The 12,959-nt window shown below is 48.0% G+C and overlaps 1 protein-coding gene and 1 non-coding gene across 2 annotated transcripts in view; both read left to right on the plus strand.

The window, feature by feature from the left end:
* CUX2 (cut like homeobox 2) overlaps positions 1 to 12,959 on the plus strand; it is a 260,307-nt gene that overhangs the window by 107,216 nt on the left and 140,132 nt on the right. The window lies entirely within an intron of this gene.
* LOC120223814 lies at positions 4,269 to 4,372 on the plus strand. Its single transcript, XR_005526385.1, has one exon. It is a non-coding gene; the product is annotated as a small nucleolar RNA U13 (small nucleolar RNA).

The raw sequence follows: 12,959 nt of genomic DNA on the forward strand, positions 1-12,959 counted from the left end.
AGCCCAGGCTTTTCCAGCTGGGCTGCAGCAACCTGGATAGAAAATTCTCTGCTCTCGGCTTCCTGGTCCCTACAGAGAAAGAATTTTCATTCCACCGCCCTGATTTGTGAAGCATTGAATTTAAGACCTTAATAGTCGTTCCAAATGAATGTTTCCTTAATCCCGGGGCAGAAACGCAGGCTGTGGTTGAGATGTAATTAATAGCACTAATTACTCTTCTCTCCCTCCATCCACTTTTCCTCCTGCCAGCATGCCTGTTCCCCCAAGAAACCTGGCAGGAACACCAGAAATATTCCCCTTTTGCTCCAAGATGTCCCTGGACAGGGAAACCAGGGCTTACCCCAATCATGGCTTTCTGTTTTGGAATATTTTCCTTCTGCCTCCCAGTGATTCCTCTAGTTCTGGGACCTCTGGGCCTTCCAGAAGTTTAGATTTTTTAGGACCTGTTTCCAGCCATCATGGTGACGACTTAGCCAGTTGTGAAGGGTGATGTCCTAAGGAGGTAGCCCCACATGGCCTGACTTCCCTGAGCATTTTTCTCTGGAGTGTAGCCTCACTGATGCATTGGTTCAAACATAGATGAAGTGGCTCGCAGACTCCCCAAGGTGCCTGCTGTCAGACACTGGAGCTGAGGGACCCCGTGAGCAGCCCTGTTGGGGCTTAGCCTCACCAACCATTTTTCACTACAAAGAATAAAGTATTAAAATTTTTTTTCTACATTTAATGAAAGCAAGTAAGTTGGTCAGGAGGGCTAAAATGAATAATTTATATATTGCCTCATTCCCAAATAATTGAAGGTGGATAGACTCACCCAGATAGGCTTTAAGCGTAGGTTGCATCTTGCATGTGGACTCTGAGAAATGGCGGAAGCTTCCTGGAATGTCACACTGAGAAAGAGTCTTAGACCACATTCGGGATCAGCAAAAGAGAGTCTCATTCAGTCTATGAACATTTGATGTGCCAGGCACTGCTCTAGGCACCAATGCCACTGCCTCCAACTGGGTAGCCAAAATCCTTCCCCTAAAGGATTCACATTCCAGTTGGGAGAAGCTGACAATAGATACCAATAAGGCCAGGTCATGCAGGGCTTGAGCACAGGAGAGAGTTAGCACATCCTAGTGTAATTGCAATGGAAAGCCATTGGAGGATTTTTAATAGGGAAGTGCCAGTATCTGTTTATGTTTAAAAGATAAAAGCTTTCTTTAAAAAAAAAAAAAAAAGTCATTCTGGGAAAGGAGACAGGGGGAGAAGCTAGAAGGTCAGGTTCAAGGCTTTTGCAGGTGTCTGAGCAAGGAATGGTGGAGGAGGAGTAACAATTGATTTGATTTGAGCTCTACTGTAGAGATCCAGCTGACCAAATGGGCAATCCATTAGTAATGTCTGCCACAGACATGAGCAGTGACAGTGACCACGTGAATAGTATATTTGCCGTCTCTACCCTATAAGTCATTTTTAGGCTGGTGAAGGGAGCTGGAGAGGATGAAAGGGTCACTCAGGGATAGTAATTCATGGCTTTAATAAAATAACAGCGATATTCCAGGAGATGCATTGGAAGAGGAATATTCACTGGCTGTCCATGCAGACATTATGGGGAACTGTAGGGTATGAAGCCATATTGTCTTAACCTGAGATTGTTCAGGGATCAGTAAAGCAAATGGGACCTTCAGAAGACAGATATTAGACCAAATCCCTGTAGAGATATGCAAAGGACCAACATGATTCCATTGAGACACAATCAAGGAGTTTCAAAGAAAAGAAGCTAGTCAGATGGCCATCAGTGGAACTGGTTAATAGGAAAACAGGTTTCAGTTATCTCAGGTGAAAACAGAGGATCAAGGACAATCTCCTCTTCTCTCCACCCTACAACTAGGAAGGACTCAGCATTGTTGGGGGGGCGGGGGGGAGCGGACAGGGAGATTAATAGCAAATGACCAACTGGAAACCCCTTTGGGTTGTTTTCTTCTTGGACCCCCCCCCCGCCTTCTTCCCCCCACTCCTCCTCCAAAGCTCCGTCTTCTCTAAGATCAGACATTTGGAGAAAGTCCATCATTGTGTGATTGCGCAGGGTGAGAAGTCAGCTTGGCACTGGGCAGGGAGCTGGATTTGGAGAGGGAAGAGCCAGTTGAAAAGCCTGGAGCACCCACATGAAGATGCCACAAGACTGCGGTGTGGGGGCCCCGTGAATCTCGTTACAAAATATTTTTAAATCCTCCAGAATAAGGGAAATTTTTTGAGATTATGATATTGAACAGGGCTCTATGTGTAATGTATAACTTTCTATTTTTAAAGATGGTATGAGGACAGACTTTGTGATTATAGGCCAGCCTCTTCAGCATCCATTCCTAGGAAGAGTCTAGCAAAAACTGTTAAACTACAGTCTCTGTTCTTGTGCCCTCGATTCTCACAGCCAGCTGTGTGGCTTCAAGAACATCCAGCCCTAGACAAACTTAACTTCCTTCTTTGACACCCAGGCTGGCCGTGAAGATAGAGGGCGCAGGAAATGGGACCCACATGAGGCCTCTACCCCAGCCCCTTCCCCACAGGCCTGGAGGAAGTCATGCAGACCCCTGGCTCTCAAACCCAGCTGGTGTTTGGACCCCTCACTTCTACCCAGAAAGGTGTTGACAGCACCCGCCTGAACTCAGCCTGGCCTCTTGAGCAGACTGTTGGGCCAGCTTGGAGAACCCCTAGAGTATCCTACTTTAAAATACTAATTTTCAAAGATACATTACTCTATAAGCAACATACATGTAATCTTTTAAACTGAGACATTAGAGATGAGCAGGGAGTGAATGGTGAATCTCCTGAATTTGTAGCCCCCTTTGTCTGCTCCACATTTACTTGTTTTTCCAGGACACTTTAACCATAGATAAGCATACAAATGCAGCCCCCTTATTAAAATAGAAAAGAGATTAGGGGATTATTCCTTCCTTCCTCCAATACTTATAAAGTGCCTACTGTATGCCGAGTGCTGAGAATATAGCAATGAACAAAAGAAAAATGGTCTCTCATGACATAAACAGTTTAGGAGGGGGCTGGGTGGACTGATGAGAAGCATGTGAACAAATAGGACAAAAGAATCACAAACTGTGGTCCTAGAAAGCAGATCAACAGCGTGCCATGGTAGAGCAGCAGGGGAAGGGGGTATTAAATGGATCATGAAATATAAAGAGTCTGCCATGGAAAGAGGTGTGCATCTGGATGTGAGGTGTGTTCTGGTGTCTGGGTAGTGTGGGACGTGTCTGGTTTTATCTCTGCGTGTGAGTGTGTGCTTCTTTACCTCTGTGAATATCTGCTTGTCTGGGTTTGTGTGTGTGTCTGCGTGTGCACACGTGTGTGGCTCTTATCAGAGAGGGTTGCTCCAGGACTGAGCTCATGTGACCAGAGCCAGTGGGGGTTGGGAGTGCAGGGGGAGAGCGGGGCTACACCTGGCTGTCCAGACTCCTTAGCTACACGGGGGTCTGGGTTTTTGACTCAGTACCCACAGAACTTACAGAAGGCCATCCAACAACATTATTGGGGATCCCTCTGAAACAGTATTATGGGGGCAAGCATGTGGCCCAGAGGAGGCTGGTGGGGGTGGAGAATGGTTTAGGCTTCACTAAAAGTGGAGGTGATGAGGCTCACTGGTAGGTGATTTAATGTGGCAGAACGGAATGAATGGGAATGCCTCTCAGGCTCTTGGCCTGAGCATCTGGATGGGTGTGTCACCTTTTCCTGAGATGGGGAAGGTGCTGGGAGAAGGAGTGGAGAGCAGGCAGGAGCCCAGGGTTCCTTCTTGGCCGTAGGAGATCTGGGATGGCCTCCCAGAGGATGTCAGTTCTGTAGGGGGTGGGCTGTTGGACCTCAGAGTCCTGTGGGCTGGAAGTGAGTCCTGGGCTGGGTCCTTAGAGGACCTGGCCATGTCCAAGGACCAGGCAGACCACCTTTCTCTGGCTCTGAGGCCCTGAGCTGAGCACCGAAGGCTCCCCATCAGTTACATCAGCACAACCCTGCGGGCACTGATGCAAAAAACCCATTAGAAGGATGTCTGCTCTGGGGACCTGGCCCCAAATCTTAGCAGCAGGGACTGTTTGGAGCTGGGGTATTTGCGGGGCTGGCTCTCCCAGCATCAGGGCTGTGGGACACTGGATCACCTCCCCAGGGGCTGGAACAGCCTTCCCAGAGGCCAGCTGCTATTACCCTTAGCTCAGAAAGTAACATTGCACTGCTAAGATGATCATCTCTTGCGCGCCTTGGTTGAAGGTAATCTTTAAAAGCTAAAGCTGATCCTTTTGTAGTTCATAAGCATGATGATTGGGTGTTCATGCTGTTATGTGACATGTGCCTCCCTCAAATCTTGTTAAGACCTTGGCACCTTTTTCATCTGACTTAAGAAAAAGAAGAAGAAAAAAAGCTAAAGCTGCTGAGCATTTTGCTGTGTCCATCCTAACCACCCATAGGCTGAGTTAATCCTCACAGCAACCCCTAGAGGCAAGTTCTGCACTGGTTCCCATTATACAGATCAGGAAACTGAGGCTCAGTGAAGTTGTGGTTGCACAGCAGTGTAGCATAGACAGGATTTGAAATTAAAGCAGTCTGACTGCAAAGTCTGTTTTCTTACTTTTTACATGCTGTGCCAAACGCTTGCTATAAGTTATCTCTTAAAGTCATAGGTACTCTTCAATGGGAGGGGGTGTTACCAATATACCCATTGTGCAGAGCGGGAAACTGAGGCTCAGAGAGAGGAAACACCTAGGTCAGGATCACACAGCTGTCAAGTAGCAGAACCAGAATTTGAACCCAAGAATATAAGAAGCCCTGAACTTTCTTTTGAATATGAGACATGCTCCTGACCACCAGCCCCTGCCTCCCTCCAACGGCAGTAAAGGTCTCTATCCCCCCAGCCCAAAGTGTCCCAATGACCCACTGAGGGCAGGAGACAAGACTCCATCCTTGGGGCTGCCTCAGCAGCTTCCTAGGCAGGGCTTTACAAATGAATGAGGAACATCAGAGGTTCATGGGATCCTCAGATTTCTGTGATGGGACCTGGTGAGACTCTGTCCCAAGAGAGGTGGGTTTATCACTGGAGTTCCTGCCTGTGGCCTTTGGTGGGTGGGGGCTGGTGCTCATGTTGGACTTAAGTGGCTTAAAACCCCTACTTCTGGGACATGAAGTCTCAGCCACTCATGGGGGTTCAGGCCACTCTGTCCACTGGGAGACCCCGATGGTTCACTGGGACAGTTCTGTCCATCAGAGCATTGAGGGGACAGCGCTAAACAGCTCATGAGCCATGGGAGCCCTGTGTGGGATTCGCCCTTTGCTTTAGCATTTATACTTCAGAAAACACTGTGCACGCTTGTGTGTGTGTGTTTCTTGAAACTGTAGTTGGAGAATCACACCCCAGTTTAGAAAAAATCTACCTACTGAAGCTTCTAGAAGACCCTTGTTTGATTAGCACTGTTAAGAGTATGGGATTGGGGGTCATGCTGCTGAATTCACAACCCAGCTCTGCTGCTTGCTGGCTGCCTGACCCTGAGCTTGATTGCTCTTAACCTCTTCAGGTTTTAGTTTTCCCACCTCACTGCACTGTTTGAAGGAATAAATGGGTGCCTAGAACTGTATCTGGTATATGCTGTGTACTCAGCTTATGTTAGCTAACTGTTACTGTTGCTATTGCAGTCTGAAATAAGTTTTTCTGGAAGTGGGGAGATAGTAAACATTTATGCTTTATGGGCCATGTGGTTTCTGTTCCAACTACTAATCTCTGCCATTGTAACAGGAAAGCAACCATGGACAATATGTATGCACGTGGATATGGTTGCATTCCAATAAAACTTCCCTGTGACTTATATATAAACATGGCAGGGAGGAAAGTCCTTTTTCCTCTGGGAAAATGTGACCCTGGGGAAGCCAGCCCTGGTGAGAAAGAAGGAGAGTAGCTCAGAGAGAAGCAGGGCTCAGAGAGAGAAATCAAACCCTGCCAATATTGTTTGAGCTGCTGGATCTAGCCATGCCTGAAGCTACTCCTGCATTGTTCAGATGGGTGAGCAACAGTTTCCCTTTTATGCTTAAACCACTTAGAGTTGGGATTCTGCTGCTTACAACCAAGAGTCCTAAATTACGTAAGTCTCTGCCCCAGTCAGGTGTAACTATTTACCTGCTCCTATCTACGGACTCACTCCCACTCTTGCCTGCCAGGATCAAGTTCATGATACTACCCAAGAGCATCCTTTAGTCACAAATATATAACTCTCTTTTATGGGGCCGGGTGGTGGAGTGGGGCGGGGGGGTCAGCTTAAATAGTTTCATTTTCAAGGTTATGTAATCCATAGCAGGTAGGTGACTTCATTTCCATGAACTTTAGTCCTCTCCTGTAAAATGAAGTTAATCACTGGACCAGTGATTAGGGTGGGTTAAAAGGGTTAATATTTATAAATACTTGGAACGGTCCCTTGTACATACTAAGCAGTACCTAAGTGTCTGCTGTTACTACTACCTGGGAATGGAGCTCACTGACTAGGCATTTTCCTGACAGATGAAGGAGACTGTCAGGCAGGGATTGGGTCTTTCCATACTCCCAGCACCAGTACAGGCCTGGTATTGAGTGGGCATTTGGTATTTGTCGAATCTATTTGTTGTCCTAACAAGACAAACCAGTCACGGAGAGTGGAAGTAGAGACCTGCATGGGTTGTGGCAAACTCTGCGGTGTTGGTGATTAGGAGTCAAGCTAGAATTGCTTCGGGGATTTATTAAACCTTGAGACATGGAGGAATGTTAGGGGACCCACAAGCAATTTAGGGATGTGAGTGTTTGTGATTTAGACCTTAGCTACGTAAAGTGTGGTCCACCATGGACCAGTATCAGCATCACTTGCATGCCTGTTTTAGAAATGCAGGGACCCAGCCCCACGCTGGACCTCTGGAATCAGAATCTGACTTCGACAAGATCCTGGGGGATTCGTGTGTGCATTAACGTTTGAGAAGTAGGGGGGACATGTGGATGCTGCAGACATGGCCCCTGTGTCTTCAGGAGCTGCATATGGAGGTGAGGATATAGGGGGTGTGGGTCTGTCAGCTCTTTTATTAGGAAAACATGCTAGCCTCTGCCCTTTGGCACCATGGGTCACACCTGCCCAGACACACCATTGGCCTGGTAAATGGACTCTGACATTGCCACATGGTGCTTTGAGAAAACTACCACCACGACAAAGGTACCCAGCTTCACTTCTTAGAAGTAAAATGAAAATAAAGTTATATTTTGTGCTTCCTTGTCCATCACTTGAACAATCCCCGCTTTGTAGGCTTGCTAACTTTGTGCAAACAGTAACAGCAAATCAGTGGTATCTAGCTTGCGATATCATATATGATATGATTTCTTTTTCCAGCTTCTCTTTCTTATATCAACTTAAATCCTGATGAAATGTGGATGACTTTTTAAAAATCTTCTAAAGGGGTCTGGCTGTCTGTGACGGGGAGGTCATGGCAGGGGCAGGGTGGGCATGGCAGGCGGGACCGCAGGAGGGTCCCCAGAACCAGAGCAGAGATACCTTACCAGGAAAATGGCCTCCAGATTGAACAGAGGTGGGCACAGGTTTGAGGGGGAGGACACACACTTGCTATCACTTGTCTTTACCAAAAAGTGAGTATTGTGCTAATGAGGGCTGGGGCCTGGGCCAAGGGCAGAGAGCAGGCTTTGGAATCCACACGACCTGGAACCAAATCATAGTGCCACTGCAGCCTGCTGACCGTGTCATCTCAGGCAAGGGCATTTGTGTCTCTGAGCCTTGCTATCCTTGCTATCTATCCTTGCTAGAAAATACGGCTAAAATAGCACTGACCTCATAGGGGATGTGGAGTCAGCGAATGCAGTGGTGACCAGAGCTGGCTGACAAGAACCAGCTGGTCTTCCCAGCTCCACATGTAGCGTGGCATCACAGCGGGAGAATTTACACCACGGAAATGGTACACATCAAAACTTCTCCTTTTTTCCCCCCCAGAGAACTGGTTGATAAGCATTTACCAGCATACTACTTGTTAAATGACAAGATGTATTTAAACTGCTGTGCCCAATGCTTGGTAGGAGTGGTTATTAATTGCTATGTTGCTATTATTAATTATAGGACCATGGGGCACCTGCATAGCTCAGTCACTTAAGGGTCCGACTTTGGCTCAGGTCATGATCTCATGTCTGGGAGTTCGAACCCCACATGGGGCTCTGTGCTGACAGCTCAGAACCTGGAGCCTGCTTCAGATTCTGTCTCTGTCTGTCTCTGCTCCTCCCCACTTGCTCTCTCTCTCTCTCTCTCTCTGTGTGTCAAAAATAAACATTAAAAAATTTAATTATAGGACTATAATATTACTAATATTATATAAAGTGGTTTTCATAATTGGACATTCCATGTGTTGACTCTGCATTTATTTTAACTGCTTGGAGGCCTTTTCTGCTAATACTCTGGTCCCTAGCCCCATCCTGGATAGCTGATATTATTAATTAGCTGAGTTCCAGATAGATGAAGTATCTTACAGATACCCCAAATGAACGTTAGGAAAGTACTTTTCATATATGACCTCATTTAATCCCCCAGCAACTCTGTGAGTCAGAAAATGTTATAGATCACACTGTGTGGGCACAGATTGGGTTCAGAGAAGTTAGGTGACTTGCCCCAGGTTGCACAGCTGCTCATTTGGAGGGGCCGGGCTTTGAACCCATGCATTTAACTCCAGAGGCTGTGATTTCAGCAGGTGGATCTGGAAGTTAAATGTGGAGGGGGCAGTGCTTGGGTCCTTGGGGTGTGGGCCCTCCTCCTTTCTGGGAGGCTTTGGGGATGGGGGTGGGCAGGGTCAAAAAGTCCTCACCGTGTCATCCACTTGGCTGGCAGCAAACGGTCCAATTTTACTAGATGTGTGCAGCCCGGGTTCTGATTGGCAAGGGGATGTCTCCGTTGGAAAGGAATCTTGGCCACCTGCCTCTTGGCAGCAGGCTCTTGGCTACCACGTGGGCTGCCGTTCCAAGGCAGTGAGAATTATCCGGCAACCTTGCCTGGGATAGTTTACAGTGGGCTGGGGGCTCTGCCAGTCTCTCACACAGGCTGGCAGAGAGACCAAGCAAGTGAGCGCTGTCACAGAGAAGCCCACATTCAGCTGCTTTGCTGTTCTTCTGCCTCTGTCTATCTCCGTCTCTTGCCATCCCTCAGCCTTTCCCCCTGCCAGGACTTCAGGAGCCAGTAATATGACAGGTGGTTTGGCAGCAAGAGAAGCGACGTCCCCTGTCCCCACAGGCCTGCATTCCCTCAACTCTACTAAAACTTGAGGCCTTTTGCTTCCATGGCTCCCAGTTTCCCTGAAGATCAAGTTCAGACTCCCTGCTTGGGTTTGAGGGCTTCTCATGGGATGACCCCTGCCTCCTGGTTCTTCATCACGTCCCCACAGGAGAGACAGCTTTTTGTTTTTTCACTCATAGCTCACTCAGAACATGTGGTTGAACTTGACTTACTTTGGCATTTCATTCCTCACCATTACTGTGTCTTAAGGCTGATTTATCACATGCCGAGTGCTATGTAAGCTTCTAAATATTTTCTTTTCATATCTCATTGACTCATAACAGCTTCATAGGTAGACCCTGTTTTTTCTCCATTTTACAGAGTAGGAAATTGTGCCACTGAGATATTAAATTACATGTCTAAGATCATCCAGCTAGGACATGGCAGTGATAGATTTGAACCCAGGCCAGTCCAGAGCTCAAGCAGGCTCGAGTGGGATTTTCCTTAAACTACTCTGTGAGACCCTGTCACCAGTTCAGTGTCATCACCCCCACTCCCGGCGACCTTGTCAGCACAACAGCCCAGTTTGCTGGCTCCTCACATTGCCCTAGCTCTGCTGTGTCTACACAGCATCCTTGATGAATTAACCTTGGCAATGCCGGCCTTCCCTTGTCACACCAATAAAGTTAGTGCTGCAGAGAAGGAGGTTGTGGAAGGCATAATGGACCCCTCTCGCTACCTGTCTCTTTTTTCCTGCAGATTCCAAGGTGGCTTAAATGTTTAGGAGAAGAGCCAGAATGTTCCTTATGGGAGTAGGGTGGGTTTGGAAACAGGAGAGACCCCTACATTGGTTCCTTCTAATGGAGACCTCCTTCCACACCAAAATCTCATCCCATCTGTTCGGGGTGGCCCGTGTGGCTCTGCTCACCAGGGACTGGATTGTCTCAGCATCATTGCTCAGCGTCATTGCTCAGTGTCTTTGCTTGACAACAGGACAACATTCCTGTACCAAGGCAGAGGGGAGTCGGATTGTGTTAGCAATTCTCCATCAGACTGTGTCATATTCGGATTGCATTGTATTAGGAGTTGTTTCCACTAATGTGATGAGAAAGTTGCTAATCTGAAAAGACTCCTGCATTGTATTAGGGAAAACAAATATTAATGTGATTCGATGGGAAGTGGCTAATAAGAAACTAAGTTGCTAATATGACACGATGGATCGGTGGGAGGAATTTGGGTCGGGCGCCTGAACTTTTCTGGAATGTGTGATGGACAGGCACAGGGGAAGGCAAAATGGCAGGAACTTCACGTTACAGTCCCTCAGAGTTAAGGCTCCACATCTGAGCCTCTTCCTCCCCCACCACACCCAGACCCTCACCCCTATACTGTGTTGAATAGTGTCCCCAAAAGCTCTTATCCACGCAGAACCTGAGAATGTGACCTTATTTGAAAAGAGTCTCTGGCTGAGGTCATGCTGCATCAGAGTGGGCCCTGAATCCAATCCAGCGACCGGTATGTGAGGAGAGGGCGCATAGGGAGAGGCACTGTGACGATGGAGGTAGAGATGGGAGTGATGCAGCCACAAGCCAAGCAAAGCCCAGGACAGCTGACAGCCACCAGAGGCTGGAAGGAGCCAGGAAGCCTCCTCCCTGGTTGCTCCTCAGAGGAGCGCGGCCCTGCTGACTGCTGACTTTCGGACTCCCAGCCTCCAGAACTATGAGAGAAGATATTTCTGTTGTTTTTAGGCCCTCAATTGATGGTGCTTTGCTATGGTGGCCTGAGGACACTAACCCCAACCCCTTTCCCAGTAACACCCTCAAAAAGGAGAGGCAGGTTTGGTAACATCCCTGTAACTGAGAGACAGCAAAGCAGCTTGGGAGGTTCCTCCAGCCCCAGGACTGACGAGGCTGCTTGACCAGAGCCCAGGGTGAGGCCTTGCTCTCTTCCTCCGCTTTGTTCTTTGCTTAAAGAAGCCTCCTTGTTCGCAGGCCGGTTGGCATATGGGCTCCACAGCCTGCTTCGCGGCACGTTAATATGTGATTAAAGGGGTCTTAAAACACCCATTAGTCCTCCTCTGGTATCTAATAGCGCTTTTGGATTTAGAACAGAATATTATTTACTCATTAGCTGATAATAGATCCTGAGTACACGCCGTATGTATTGGGACAATTATTAGAACGTGGGTCTGCACAGAAACCTGGTTCCGCTGCTGTGGCTGGTGGCAGGACTGCAAGGTCTGGAGGGCACGGGGGTGAGGGGCACAAAATGGCCCACGGGCCCTCCAAGGAGAATAGAGGGCCTGTTAGATAGAGATTGTCTGTGGAGGCTTGCTGCAGGCGGAAGTGAATTCCAAGTACCGACGAGGGCACTTGAATGCCTCACTGGAAGGGAGGTATTGGTAAGGGTTAGAATTTAAAGTAATCAGTTCCAAGAATTGGGGTGCCAACAATAACAGCCCCCCACAGTGGTGAAGGATTGAACCTGAGCTTCGGGCCTAAGCCTCCCGAGATGAGATTCTTAGTCCCATGACAGCCACTGCCTGGATCACAGGGGTGGGGTGACGTGCCCAGGACACACAGCCAGTAAGTGGCTGCAGCAGAAGCAAACCCAGCCCTTCTTTTTTTTTTTTTTTACAAATAGTTTATTGTCAAATTAGTTTCCACATGACACTCAGTGCTCATCCCCAAAGTGCCCTCCTCCATGCCCATCCCCCCTCCCCCCCACATCCATCAGTCCTCAGTTTTTGTCAGCATTCAAGAGTCTCTCATGGTTTGCCTCTCTCCCTTTCCCCCACCATTTCCGCCCTTCTTCTCCCCCTTGTTCCTCCGTCAAGTTCTTCCTAATCCTCCTATACGTGCAAACATATGATATTTGTCCTTCTCTGCCTGACTTATTTCGCTCAGCATAACACCCTCAAGGTCCATCCATGTTGCTACACATGGCCAGATTTCATGGTTTCTCATTGCCATGTAGTATTCCATGGTATAGATAAACCACATCTTCTTGATCCATTCATCTGTTGATGGACACTTAGGTTCTTTCCATGTTTTAGCTATTGTGGAGAGTGCTGCTATGAACATTGGGGTACATGTGCTCCTATGCATCAGCATTTCTGTATCCCTGCAAACCCAGCCCTTCTGATGACCAGACCTGAGTTCTTTTCAACACTGCTGTGTACCCACTGAAGAAACTTCTTGGTAATTCAAATCTTCCCTTTCTCCAATGGAAAGAGGCACTTTAGCTCTATTTCCTATAATGTTTTGTTTGTTGTAAAGGCGAAAATAGTGGCAGATTGTCCCTCTGTAGTGTTTGGGTCCTTGATCTATGGTCATATGCACTGGAAAGGCTTGGGTGGAGGGAACCAGAATGGAAAGGAGTGTAAATGCCATGGGAGTGGTTTGGGCATCAACCAGGAAGCAAGAGGAGGCCCCAGGAAGGATCAAGGAGTCATGAGATCAGGCCTGTGTCTGGGATCCGCACTGGGAACTCCGGTGGAGGTCTGGGAATCAGAGTGGAGGCCAGAGAAGAGGCAAGGGAGAGGCCAGCAAGAGGTTTCGCAGTAGCCCTGGTGAAGCCTCATGGGTCTGAACCAGCAGGTGACGGGAGCATCAGGAGGAGGGAACAGACCCTGGGGATACCCCCATCCACAGTGGACATCACAGGTCTCAATGGCTGGTTTGACTTGGAGGTAAAGAATATAGCAAATTCTTTACCTCC

This window comes from Hyaena hyaena, unplaced genomic scaffold (assembly GCF_003009895.1).
Source record: "Hyaena hyaena isolate Hyena2069 unplaced genomic scaffold, ASM300989v1 scaffold_0, whole genome shotgun sequence".
In the NCBI taxonomy this organism is placed as follows: Eukaryota; Metazoa; Chordata; class Mammalia; order Carnivora; family Hyaenidae; genus Hyaena; species Hyaena hyaena.